Here is a 13794-nt window from a genome sequence, read left to right as displayed (position 1 = left end):
ATAAGAATCAGATTTAACATAGCATAATGTTCTAGAATAGTCTGTTTAATCGCCGCATACTCACAGTTCCCCCGAGGGTCCATAGCTCTATAGGCTTCAGCAGCTCCACCCTCTAAGAACCCCACAAGATGTCGAACTCGCTCCCTTTCCGGGACTTCCATTAATCAACACTGATGCTCAAAGTCCTGGAAGAAGCCCTCAATGTCGCCTGCAGCCTCATTAAAGGGCTTAAAGTCTTTGTGGGACACTGTTGTGAGTTCTGTTTTTGGGCTTCCTCTGGTGGTTACTGATGGTACTGGGTGACTTGTCTTTCCTGGGTCTCTGGGTTCCACCTGTTCCATCAGGATATGGGAGTTTCCTATTTAACCTGGCTTTGCTGGCATTTCCTCGCCGGTTATCAATGTATCCAGTGTGTCTTAGTAACATAGTTAGTAAGGCCGAAAAAAGACATTTGTCCATCCAGTTCAGCCTATATTCCATCATAATAAATACCCAGATCTACGTCCTTCTACAGAACCTAATAATTGTATGATACAATATTGTTCTGCTCCAGGAAGACATCCAGGCCTCTCTTGAACCCCTCGACTGAGTTCGCCATCACCACCTCCTCAGGCAAGCAATTCCAGATTCTCACTGCCCTAACAGTAAAGAATCCTCTTCTATGTTGGTGGAAAAACCTTCTCTCCTCCAGATGCAAAGAATGCCCCCTTGTGCCCGTCACCTTCCTTGGTATAAACAGATCCTCAGCGAGATATTTGTATTGTCCCCTTATATACTTATACATGGTTATTAGATCGCCCCTCAGTCGTCTTTTTTCTAGACTAAATAATCCTAATTTCGCTAATCTATCTGGGTATTGTAGTTCTCCCATCCCCTTTATTAATTTTGTTGCCCTCCTTTGTACTCTCTCTAGTTCCATTATATCCTTCCTTCTTGTTACCTCTGTTCCCTGCTCCTAGAACCTTCTGGTCAAGCTAAGTTTGGATTTTCCTGTTTTGGTGTTTTGCTTTATTTGGTTTTTTAGTCCAGCCTGCAGATATGTGATTATTGCTGCTGGTTGCTCTAGTGGGCTGAAATTGCTCCTCATGTACCATGAGTTGGCACATGAGTTCAAGTAATTTCAGGATGGTTTTTTGAAGGGTTTTTCGCTGACCGCGCAGTTCACTTTTGTATCCTCTGCTATCTAGCTTTAGCGGGCCTCATTTTGCTGAAACTGTTTTCATACTGCGTATGTGCTTTCCTCTCATTTTACCGTCATTATATGTGGGGGGCTGCTATTTCTGTGGGGTATTTCTCTGGAGGTAAGAGAGGTCTGTGTTTCTTCTAATAGGGGAAGTTAGATCTTCGGCTGGAGCGAGACGTCTAGGATCATCGTAGGCACGTTCCCCGGCTACTTTTATTTGTGTGTTAGGTTCAGGGTCGTGGTCAGCTCAGGTTCCATCGCCCTAGAGCTTGTTTGTATCTGTGCTTGTCCTTTAGTGATCCCCTGCCATTGGGATCATGACAGTATAACCGGCCCACAAAGTGTTAATTGTATTGGCTGAAGTAGGAGGATAAGTAGTCTGAGGAAGTTTTTTTTTTTTTTTTTTCTCTTTCCCACAGAGTTTGCTGCCTAGCCTTATTGCAGCGTGGCTACTTCCTCCTCCTCTTAATCTTTGAATGGCTCTGATCCCAGCTGTTTATCATGGACGTCCAGAGTTTGGCTTCCAGCCTGAATAATCTTGCCGCTAAGGTTCAAAATATACAGGATTTTGTTGTACATGCTCCTATGTCTGAACCTAGAATTCCTGTCCCAGAGTTTTTTTCTGGAGATAGATCTCGTTTTCTGAATTTTAGGAACAATTGCAAGTTGTTTCTTTCTTTGAAATCTCGCTCCTCTGGAGACCCTGCTCAGCAAGTCAAGATTATTATATCTTTCCTGCGGGGTGACCCTCAGGATTGGGCATTTGCATTGGCACCAGGGGACCCTGCGTTGCTTAATGCGGATGCGTTTTTTTTGTCTGGCATTGGGTTTGCTCTATGAGGAACCTAACCAAGAGATTCAGGCTGAAAAAGCTTTGTTGGCCCTCTCTCAGGGGCAAGATGAAGCAGAAATTTATTGTCAAAAATTTCGGAAGTGGTCGGTGCTTACTCAGTGGAATGAGTGCGCCCTGGCTGCAAGGTTCAGAGATGGCCTTTCTGAGGCCATTAAAGATGTTATGGTGGGGTTCCCTGCGCCTACTGGTCTGAATGAGTCTATGACTATGGCTATTCAGATTGATCGGCGTTTACGGGAGCGCAAACCTGTGCACCATTTGGCGGTGTCATCTGAACCGTCACCTGAGATAATGCAATGTGATAAAATTCAGTCCAGAAGTGAACGGCAAAATTATAGGCGGAAAAAAAGGTTGTGCTTTTATTGTGGTGATTCAGCTCATGTTATATCAGCATGCTCTAAACGCACAAAAAAGGTTGATAAGTCTGTTGCCATTAGTACTTTACAGTCTAAGTTCATTCTGTCTGTGACTCTGATTTGTTCATTATCATCCATTTCCGTCGATGCCTATGTGGATTCAGGCGCTGCCCTGAGTCTTATGGATTGGTCATTTGCCAATCGCTGTGGGTTTAGTCTGGAGCCTCTGGAAGTCCCTATTCCTTTGAAGGGAATTGACTCTACACCTTTGGCTATGAATAAACCTCAGTACTGGACACAAGTGACCATGCGTATGACTCCTGTTCATCAGGAGGTGATTCGCTTCCTGGTACTGTATAATTTGCATGATGTCCTAGTGCTTGGTCTGCCATGGTTACAAACTCATAATCCAGTCCTTGACTGGAAATCGATGTCTGTGTTAAGCTGGGGTTGTCAGGGGGTTCATGATGATGCACCTCCGATTTCTATCGCTTCATCTACTCCTTCTGAGATTCCTGTGTTTTTGTCTGACTATCGGGATGTTTTTGAGGAGCCTAAGCTCAGTTCGCTTCCTCCTCACAGGGATTGCGATTGTGCTATAAATTTAATTCCAGGCAGTAAATTTCCTAAAGGTCGTTTGTTCAATCTGTCAGTGCCAGAGCATACTGCTATGCGGGATTATGTTAAGGAGTCCTTGGAAAAGGGACATATCCGTCCATCTTTGTCCCCTTTGGGAGCAGGTTTTTTTTTCGTGGCCAAAAAAGATGGTTCCTTGAGGCCTTGTATAGATTATCGTCTTTTGAATAAGATTACCGTAAAATATCAGTATCCTTTGCCATTGTTGACTGATTTGTTTGCTCGCATTAAGGGGGCTAAATGGTTCACTAAGATTGATCTTCGGGGTGCGTATAATCTTATACGAATAAAGCAAGGTGATGAGTGGAAAACCGCATTTAATACGCCTGAGGGCCATTTTGAGTATTTGGTAATGCCTTTCGGACTTTCTAATGCTCCTTCAGTCTTCCAGTCCTTTATGCACGATATTTTCCGTGAATATCTGGATAAATTTATGATTGTGTATTTGGATGATATTTTGGTTTTTTCTGATGACTGGGAGTCTCATGTTCAGCAGGTCAGGAAGGTGTTTCCGGTCCTGCGGGCCAATTCCTTGTTTGTAAAAGGCTCAAAGTGTCTCTTTGGAGTCCAGAAGATTTCTTTCTTGGGGTATATTTTTTCCCCTTCTACTATTGAGATGGATCCCGTCAAGGTTCAGGCTATTTGTGACTGGACGCAGCCTACATCTCTTAAGAGTCTACAGAAATTCTTGGGCTTTGCTAATTTCTATCGTCGTTTTATAACTAATTTTTCTAGTGTTGTTAAGCCTTTGACGGATTTGACTAAGAAGGGTGCTGATGTTGCTAATTGGTCTCCTGCGGCTGTGGAGGCCTTTCAGGAACTTAAGCGCCGGTTTTCTTCTGCTCCTGTGTTGCGTCAGCCAGATGTTTCGCTCCCTTTTCAGGTTGAGGTTGATGCTTCCGAGATTGGAGCGGGGGCGGTTTTGTCACAGAGAAGCTCCGATGGCTCAGTGATGAAGCCATGCGCGTTTTTTTCTAGAAAGTTTTCGCCGGCTGAGCGGAATTATGATGTTGGTAATCAGGAACTTTTGGCCATGAAGTGGGCATTTGAGGAGTGGCATCATTGGCTATAGGGTGCTAGACATCGTGTGGTGGTCTTGACTGATCACAAAAATTTGATTTACCTTGAGTCTGCCAGGCGTCTGAATCCTAGACAGGCGCGTTGGTCACTGTTTTTCTCTCGTTTCAATTTTGTGGTTTCATACCTGCCAGGTTCAAAGAATGTGAAGGCGGATGCTCTTTCTAGGAGTTTTGTGCCTGACTCCCTTGGAAATTCTGAGCCCTCTGGTATCCTTAGGGATGGGGTGATTTTGTCTGCTGTCTCCCCAGACTTGCGACGTGCTTTGCAGGAGTTTCAGGCGGGTAAACCTGATCGTTGTCCGCCTGAGAGACTGTTTGTTCCGGATAATTGGACCAGTAGAGTCATCTCCGAGGTCCATTCTTCTGCGTTGGCAGGTCATCCTGGAATATTTGGTACTAGAGACTTGGTGGCCAGGTCTTTTTGGTGGCCTTCCTTGTCGAGGGATGTGCGTTCTTTTGTGCAGTGCAGGTTTGTGCTCGGGCTAAGCCTTGCTGTTCTCGGGCCAGTGGATTGTTGTCACCTTTGCCTATCCCGAAGAGGCCTTGGACGCACATTTCCATGGACTTTATTTCGGATCTCCCTGTCTCTCAAAAAATGTCCGTCATCTGGGTTGTGTGTGATCGCTTTTCTAAAATGGTTCATCTGGTACCCTTGCCTAAGTTACCTTCCTCCTCTGAGTTGGTCCCTCTGTTTTTTCAGAATGTGGTTCGTTTGCATGGGATTCCTGAGAACATCGTTTCTGACAGGGGATCCCAGTTTGTGTCTAGATTTTGGCGGACGTTCTGTGCTAAGATGGGCATTGATTTGTCCTTTTCGTCTGCATTCCATCCTCAGACGAATGGCCAGACTGAACGAACTAATCAGACCTTGGAAACTTATTTAAGGTGTTTTGTTTCTGCTGATCAGGATGACTGGGTTACCTTTTTGCCGCTGGCCGAATTTGCCCTTAATAATCGGGCTAGTTCTGCTACCTTGGTTTCTCCTTTCTTTTGTAATTCGGGGTTTCATCCTCGTTTTTCCTCTGGTCAGGTGGAACCTTCTGATTGTCCTGGAGTGGACATGGTGGTGGATAGGTTGCATCGGATTTGGAGTCATGTGGTGGACAATTTGAAGTTGTCCCAGGAGAAGGCTCAGCAGTTTGCTAATCGCCGTCGCCGCGTGGGTCCTCGACTTCTTGTTGGGGACTTGGTGTGGTTGTCTTCTCGTTTTGTTCCTATGAAGGTCTCTTCTCCTAAGTTCAAGCCTCGGTTCATCGGTCCCTATAGGATCTTGGAAATTCTTAACCCTGTGTCGTTTCGTTTGGATCTCCCGGCATCGTTTGCTATTCATAATGTGTTCCATCGGTCGTTGTTGCGGAAGTATGAGGTACCTGTTATTCCTTCGCTTGAGCCTCCTGCTCCAGTGCTGGTGGAGGGAGAATTGGAGTATGTTGTGGAGAAGATCTTGGATTCTCGTGTTTCCAGATGGAAACTCCAGTATTTGGTCAAGTGGAAGGGTTATGGTCAGGAGGATAATTCTTGGGTGGTTGCCTCGGATGTTCAGGCTGATGATTTGGTTCGCGCTTTTCATAGGGCTCATCCTGGTCGCCCTGATGGTTCTCGTGAGGGTTCGGTGACCCCTCCTCAAGGGGGGGGTACTGTTGTGAGTTCTGTTTTTGGGCTCCCTCTGGTGGTTACTGATGGTACTGGGTGACTTGTCTTTCCTGGGTCTCTGGGTTCCACCTGTTCCATCAGGATATGGGAGTTTCCTATTTAACCTGGCTTTGCTGGCATTTCCTCGCCGGTTATCAATGTATCCAGTGTGTCTTGTTACCTCTGCTCCCTGCTCCTAGAACCTTCTGGTCAAGCTAAGTTTGGATTTTCCTGTTTTGGTGTTTTGCTTTATTTGTTTTTTTAGTCCAGCCTGCAGATATGTGATTATTGCTGCTGGTTGCTCTAGTGGGCTGAAATTGCTCCTCATGTACCATGAGTTGGCACATGAGTTCAAGTAATTTCAGGATGGTTTTTAAAAGGGTTTTTCGCTGACCGCGCAGTTCACTTTTGTATCCTCTGCTATCTAGCTTTAGCGGGCCTCATTTTGCTGAAACTGTTTTCATACTGCGTATGTGCTTTCCTCTCATTTCACCGTCATTATATGTGGGGGGCTGCTATTTCTGTGGGGTATTTCTCTGGAGGCAAGAGAGGTCTGTGTTTCTTCTAATAGGGGAAGTTAGATCTTCGGCTGGAGCGAGACGTCTAGGATCATCGTAGGCACGTTCCCCGGCTACTTTTATTTGTGTGTTAGGTTCAGGGTCGCGGTCAGCTCAGGTTCCATCGCCCTAGAGCTTGTTTGTATCTGTGCTTGTCCTTTAGTGATCCCCTGCCATTGGGATCATGACAGGACACTCTGGGGAGTTCCCTCATGGTGGGTGCTGAGGTTACAGTCTGTCTGGAGCTTCTAGCTGCTTCCAAAGCGATCTGCTCCAGCAATGCCATCTCCTGAGCTCTGTGAATGGCCTTCCTCTTATCGTCTATGGTGGCCTCTTCTCCCAGAAATGCCAACTCCTCCTCGTACCACACAACCCACTGACTTTTTTTTTTGGTATTTACCTCCGGCTGCAGTCTTTCCTCCATTTGCTGTGAGGATCCTTCCTCAGTCTCATCTTGCAGGCGAACTCCTTCCAAAGCTTCAATTAGCTGCTCCTTGGAGAGTCCTTTAAAACGGACTCCTACTTCATGGGCCTTTGTTTGTAGGTTCATCGCAGTCCAGCTCTTGTACTCTGCGGTGCTGGTTCCCAATGTTGATGGGCCTTTGTCCTCCATTCCTTCTGCTCTGATCCCACTGCTGCCAACCAGTTTGTGACGGGGTGTACAGCAGAGCAGGAAGGGACAACAGGCCGAGGGATGATCCAATGAGATTTATTAAAGCAGGGAGCATACAACATCAAATATCCATAATGTCCTTCAAGTCCACCAGAAGTCCACAATAAGCCCAAGTAAATACACAGATCTGGAGGTGCTTTCCAGTAATCCCGCACCCGATAAACGAAACAATAGTCCTTCCACGAGTCCAACAGAACAGATTCGGGGGCACCTCCCGATAATCCTTGTGCCAGCTAACAAAGCAATAGTCCACATGAGTCCAAGGGATCCCAAAACAATCTCACGAACGACGAGATATGTCCTCAGCTCAAGTCTCATCCCGTTCGCTTCCGCAGTCACAGATGGACGTGGGGTCTTGCCTCAGCTAAGAATCCCCACTCCTTCCCCTTTAAGGATCAACTCACATCTGATCTCAAAAATAGGAATGGATTGTCTGAGCTCCTGGAATCCGCCCTTGAAGGGGGGTAGGGGTCACACCTTCTATTCAATGGTTGGGTCCACCTGAAGATTCTAGACTGGTCGGCTCCTCTAAGTCTATCTAGTATGTACATATGACTAGCCACCTGCTGTGAGAAAGAATGGCTATTCTTCACTAGTGGTGTTGACAAACCTTAATTACATTATAGCTTAGGGCTGCAAGTATTGGGGGAAGGAGACATATTGTTACAGGGGAACTCCCAGCACAAGAAAATACATAAATTACAGCTAATAGAAACCAGAGAACAGTTACATACATCAAATTGCATATTATTCAAATACAGGACAGGGAAAAAGTACATATCATGACAGACATGTCTCTAAATATTAGGAAAAAAACAATAATTCTATCAACTGTTTTTATCTTAACCAGAAAGAAAACACTTAAGCAAATACAAAAGAAGATTAAAACACATGTAAGTTTGTATGTTAGTAAAATCATAAGAGTAAGTTCAAAACAATTTTCAAGCACATATCATACTGGCAACAGTGGGATGAAAGCACATGCAAATTTTGTCTGTTATCATAATTATAAGAATAAGATCAAAAGATTTTCAAGAACTCACACTGCTGAGTCATACTCAGCATGATTAAGTAGGCTTCCTTAGAGTAAGTGAAGTACATTTGACAACATTTAAAATTAGTGCATGTTGGAAAAAGGGCATGTCTCTAAACATTAGGAAAAACCAATGATTCTATCAATGGTCTTTATCTTAACTGAAAACCGAAAAATCATACAAATACAAAAGAAGATTAAATCACATGCTAATTTGCATGTCAGCAAAATCATAAGAATAAGTACAAAAACATTTCAAGACCTCATAATACTGGCAGCAGTGGGATTAAAGCATCTGCTAATTTTGTATGTTAGCAGAGTTATAAGAATAAGATAAAAAGGTTTTAAGGAACTCTTACTACTGGCAGCAGTGGGATTTGAACCTACAGGTCTGTTGTAAAATGGTTAAGTCTCTAAACAATAGGAAAAACCAATGATTCTATCAACTGTCTTTTCCTAAACAGAAATCCACACACTCATGCAAATACAAAATAAAAGAATTAGATCAAAAGGTTCTGAAGACCTACTGGCAGCAGTGGGATTTGAACCCACGCCTTTGAAGAGACTGGAGCCTTAATTCAGCGCCTTAGACCGCTCGGCCATGCTACCTTTAGCAGCATGATTTTTAAGATTCCTTATCTTAACTGAAAACCACAAAATTATACAAATACAAAAGATTAAATCACATGTAAAGCACATAAATTCATAGCCATGAGTCTGACCAGACGTGTCTGACCATCTTAGAAATTGCATTTTTAAATTGCAGTTTTTTAATTGCTATGAATTAGACTAGAATTCCATGGGGCATTTGAGAATTCATCACTGCTGTACTTTCATCATCCTCATCACCACCTGTATCCTCTAATCAAGCTGTTTTGTCTACCCACAGGTATGCTGCTGTCCATCTACTCTGCCTTTCCTGCAATGTGTGTTTATGTGAACTGCATATAATTCCCACCTGGTATGCTGCTGTCCATCTACTCTGCCTTTCCTGCAATGTGTGTTTATGTGAACTGCATATAATTCCCACCTGGTATGCTGCTGTCCATCTACTCTGCCTTTCCTGCAATGTGTGTTTATGTGAACTGCATATAATTCCCACCTGGTATGCTGCTGTCCATCTACTCTGCCTTTCCTGCAATGTGTGTTTATGTGAACTGCATATAATTCCCACCTGGTATGCTGCTGTCCATCTACTCTGCCTTTCCTGCAATGTGTGTTTATGTGAACTGCATATAATTCCCACCTGGTATGCTGCTGTCCATCTACTCTGCCTTTCCTGCAATGTGTGTTTATGTGAACTGCATATAATTCCCACCTGGTATGCTTTGCTTACCCATTGTTTTCTATCCATTCGTATTTCACTTCCCTTGCTTCTTGCTTGCATACCTGAGTGGCCATCTACCCCACCCCCTCTTTATGACCTGGCTTAACTGTGAACATGTGCTCTAGACACACACGCCCACATCCTCCCTCTCAGCTGTGAGCCCTTAGGTGCCCATAAATTCATAGCCATGAGTCTGACCAGACGTGTCTGACCATCTTAGAAATTGCATTTTTAAATTGCAGTTTTTTAATTGCTATGAATTAGACTAGAATTCGACTGGAAGGTAAAGGAATAGAAAACCACTATAATGTTTCGGTTTCTTTTCACATTCACCCCCATACTACTCTATTTCTTCCTATCTCCTGTAGTCCCTCCACCCAGTAAAGAACTAGTCATTTCTCCCTCCATCCTCCCCAGTCATCTCACCTCCTCCACAGAACTATTCCTCCACATACAATCCTTTCTCGCCAGGCACACACGGCCACATCATGACCTATCCAGCTCACACCTTCTAACGCTCTGTCTGCTGCTCCTCATTGCTGGCGACATATCCCCAAATCCTGGCCCTCCTCATCACATCCCCACACTCATTTCTAATCCCCTGCCACGATCCTCTACACGTCCTCGCAACCACAGTAACCTCATACCCATTCATCCTGCCCCCACTCCCCCAATTTCCCTATCTGGAGCACTATGGAACGCACGCTCTGTCTGCAATAAACTTCCATTTATCCATGACCTCTTTATCAATAACAAACTCTCCTTCCTCGGCATCACTGAAACCTGGCTCACCCCTTCTGACACAGCCTCCCCTGCGGCACTCTCTTACGGTGGCTTCCACCTTTCTCACACACCCCGCCCCAGCAGCAAGCATGGCGGAGGAGTTGGTTTTCTCCTGTCAGATAACTGCTCCTTCACCCCAATCCCACTGCCACCCTCTGTTATCCTCCCTTCCTTTGAGGTGCACTCTGTGCGCATCTACTCCCCCTCCAACCTCCAACTGGCTGTCATCTACCGTCACCCAGGGCCAGCCACCACCTTCTTCGACCACTTCACCACCTGGCTACTCCACTTCCTCGCCGCTGACATCCCCACTATCATCATGGGCGACTTCAACATCCCCATTGACACTTCCCTCTCAGCTGCCACTAAACTTCTATCTCTCACTTCCTCCTTTGGCCTCACTCAATGGTCTTCTACAGCCACCCACAAAGATGGTCACACACTGGACCTCATTCTCACCCGCCTCTGCTCCCTATCTAACCTCTCAAACTCACCTCTTCCTCTTTCTGACCACAACCTACTTACATTCTCTTCCCTTTCCACTCCTTGTCTACAACCCCCACCCCACAAACTCTCACACCCTCGCAGAAATCTTAAACACCTTGATCTTCACTCACTCTCTGAATCCCTCCTCCCTCTCACAGACATAAGCTCCCTACACAATGCGGATGATGCTGCCACTCTATATAACACCACAATAGCTGCAGCTTTGGAATCTCTTGCCCCTCTCACACATACCAAAGCTCGCAAAATCAACAGACAACCCTGGCACACCAGCATGACAAAAGAACTGAGGCGAGCTTCCAGAGCTGCTGAGCGCAGATGGAAAAGATCCCACTCCATCGAGCACTTCATCGCATTCAAACAGTCCCTCACTGCTTTCAAAACCATGCTCGCCACAGCAAAACAAACCTACTTCTCATCTCTCATATCCTCCCTGTCTCACAACCCCAAACAGTTATTCAACACCTTCAACTCTCTCCTCCGTCCCCCAGCACCTCCTCCCTCCCCACTCATCTCAGCTGAAGACTTTGCCTCATTTTTCAAGCAGAAAATTGAGAACATCAGAGACAGTTTTAGTAAACAACCCCCAGAACCCTTCCTCCCAACTACCCAGCCCTCCACCTCCAAAACCAACTTCTCCACCATTACAGAAGACGGACTCTCCACTCTACTCTCAAGATCGCATCTCACCACCTGTGCACTTGACCCACTCCCATCCCACTTCATCCCAAACCTCACCACAGTCTTCATCCCAACCCTAACCCATCTCTTTAACCTATCACTAACAACTGGCATTTTCCCCTCAAGCTTTAAACATGCCACAATCACACCTATCCTCAAAAAGCCCTCTCTTGACCCATCCTCTGTATCTAGCTATCGCCCTATATCACTTCTCCCCTTTGCCTCAAAACTACTGGAACAACATGTCCATATTGAACTGTCCTCCCATCTATCTTCCTGCTCCTTCTTCGACCGCTTTCAATCAGGCTTCCGGTCACACCACTCCACTGAAACTGCCCTAACTAAGGTCACCAATGACCTATTAACCGCCAAGAGCAAGCGACACTACTCTGTCCTCCTCCTCCTGGACCTGTCCTCTGCCTTTGACACAGTGGACCATTCCCTGCTGCTGCAGACCCTCTCATCCCTTGGCATCACAGAATTGGCCCTATCCTGGATCTCATCATACCTAACTGACCGTACATTCAGCGTCTCCCACTCACATACCACCTCCTCACCTCGCCCCCTATCTGTCGGAGTCCCGCAAGGTTCAGTTCTAGGACCCCGGCTCTTCTCCATCTACACCTTTGGCCTGGGACAGCTCATAGAATCTCACGGCTTTCAGTATCATCTCTATGCTGACGACACACAGATCTACATCTCTGGACCAGATATCACCTCCCTACTAACCAGAATCCCTCAATGTCTGTCTGCTATTTCATCCTTCTTCTCCACTAGATTTCTAAAACTTAACATGGACAAAACAGAATTCATCATCTTTCCCCCATCTCACGCGATCTCCCCAACGAACCTATCCATTACAGTAAACGGCTGCCCACTCTCCCCAGTCCCACAAGCCCGCTGTCTTGGGGTAATCCTTGACACTGATCTCTCCTTTAAACCACATATCCAAACCCTTTCCACTTCCTGCCGCCTCCAACTCAAAAATATTTCACGGATCCGCACATTCCTAAACCAAGAATCTGCAAAAACCCTAGTCCATGCCCTCATCATCTCCCGCCTTGACTACTGTAACCTCCTGCTCTGTGGCCTCCCCTCTAACACTCTTGCACCCCTCCAATCTATTCTAAACTCTGCTGCCCGACTAATCCACCTGTCCCCCCGCTATTCCCCGGCCTCTCCCCTCTGTCAATCCCTGCACTGGCTCCCCATCACCCAGAGACTCCAGTACAAAAGCCTAACCATGACATATAAAGCCATCCACAACCTGTCTCCTCCATACATCTGTGACCTCGTCTCCCGGTACTTTCCTGCACGCAACCTCCGATCCTCACAAGATCTCCTTCTCTACTCCCCTATTATCTCCTCTTCCCACAATCGCATACAAGATTTCTCTCGTGCATCCCCCCTACTCTGGAATGCTCTACCACAACATATCAGACTCTCGCCTACCATCGAAACCTTCAAAAAGAACCTGAAGACCCACCTCTTCCGACAAGCCTACAACCTGCAGTAACCACCGATTGACCAAACCGCTACACGGCCAGCTCTACCCTCACCTACTGTATCCTCACCCATCCCTTGTAGATTGTGAGCCCTCGCGGGCAGGGTCCTCTCTCCTCCTGTACCAGTTGTGACTTGTATTTTTCAAGATTATTGTACTTGTTTTATTATGTATACCCCTCCTCACATGTAAAGCGCCATGGAATAAATGGCGCTATAATAATAAATAATAATAATAATAATAATAATAATGTTAATTTGCATGTTAGCAAAATCATAAGAATAATCATAAGAATAAGTACAAAAACATTTCAAGACCGCATAATACTGGCAGCAGTGGGATTAAAGCATATGCTAATTTTGTATATTAGCGTATGTATAAGAATAAGATAAAAAGGTTTTAAGGAACTCTTACTACTGGCAGCAGTGGGATTTAAACCTACAGGTCTGTTGTAAAATGGTTAAGTCTCTAAACAATAGGAAAAAACAATGATTCTATCAACTGTCTTTTCCTAAACAGAAACCCACACACTCATGCAAATACAAAATCATTTGAATTAGATCAAAATGTTCTGAAGACCTACTGGCAGCAGTGGGATTTGAGCCCACGCCTCTGAAGAGACTGGAGCCTTAATCCAGCGCCTTAGACCGCTCGGCCATGCTACCCTAATATACTACATAAAAAAAGCTTCCTTAGAGTAAGTTTAGTGAATTTTCCTACAGTTTAACTTCTTCAAGGTGGAAAATGGATAGGTCTCTAAGCAAAAAGGAAAAAGCAATGATTCTATCTACTGTCTTTTGCAAAACAGCAAAGCATGGACTCATACAAATACAAAATAATAAAACACATGCTAATTTTTCTATTAGCAAAATCATAAATATAAGCTAAAAAGTTTCAAAGTAGAAATACACTGGCAGCAGTGGGATTTTAACCCACGCCTCCAAAGAGACTGGAGCCTAAGTCCAGCGCCTTAGACCACTCGGCCATGCTACC

At 45.3% G+C, this 13794-nt stretch overlaps 1 non-coding gene across 1 annotated transcript; it reads right to left on the bottom strand.

Annotated features, from left to right (window-relative positions):
- Positions 1 to 13712: 13712 nt before the first annotated feature.
- On the bottom strand, positions 13713 to 13794 carry TRNAL-UAG (transfer RNA leucine (anticodon UAG)). Its single transcript has one exon. It is a non-coding gene; the product is annotated as a tRNA-Leu (tRNA).

Source organism: Ranitomeya imitator, chromosome 4, assembly GCF_032444005.1.
Source record: "Ranitomeya imitator isolate aRanImi1 chromosome 4, aRanImi1.pri, whole genome shotgun sequence".
NCBI classification, from domain to species: Eukaryota; Metazoa; Chordata; class Amphibia; order Anura; family Dendrobatidae; genus Ranitomeya; species Ranitomeya imitator.
The sequence above is the reverse complement of the archived record's forward strand: the minus strand, read 5'-3'. Positions and strand labels throughout refer to the sequence as shown.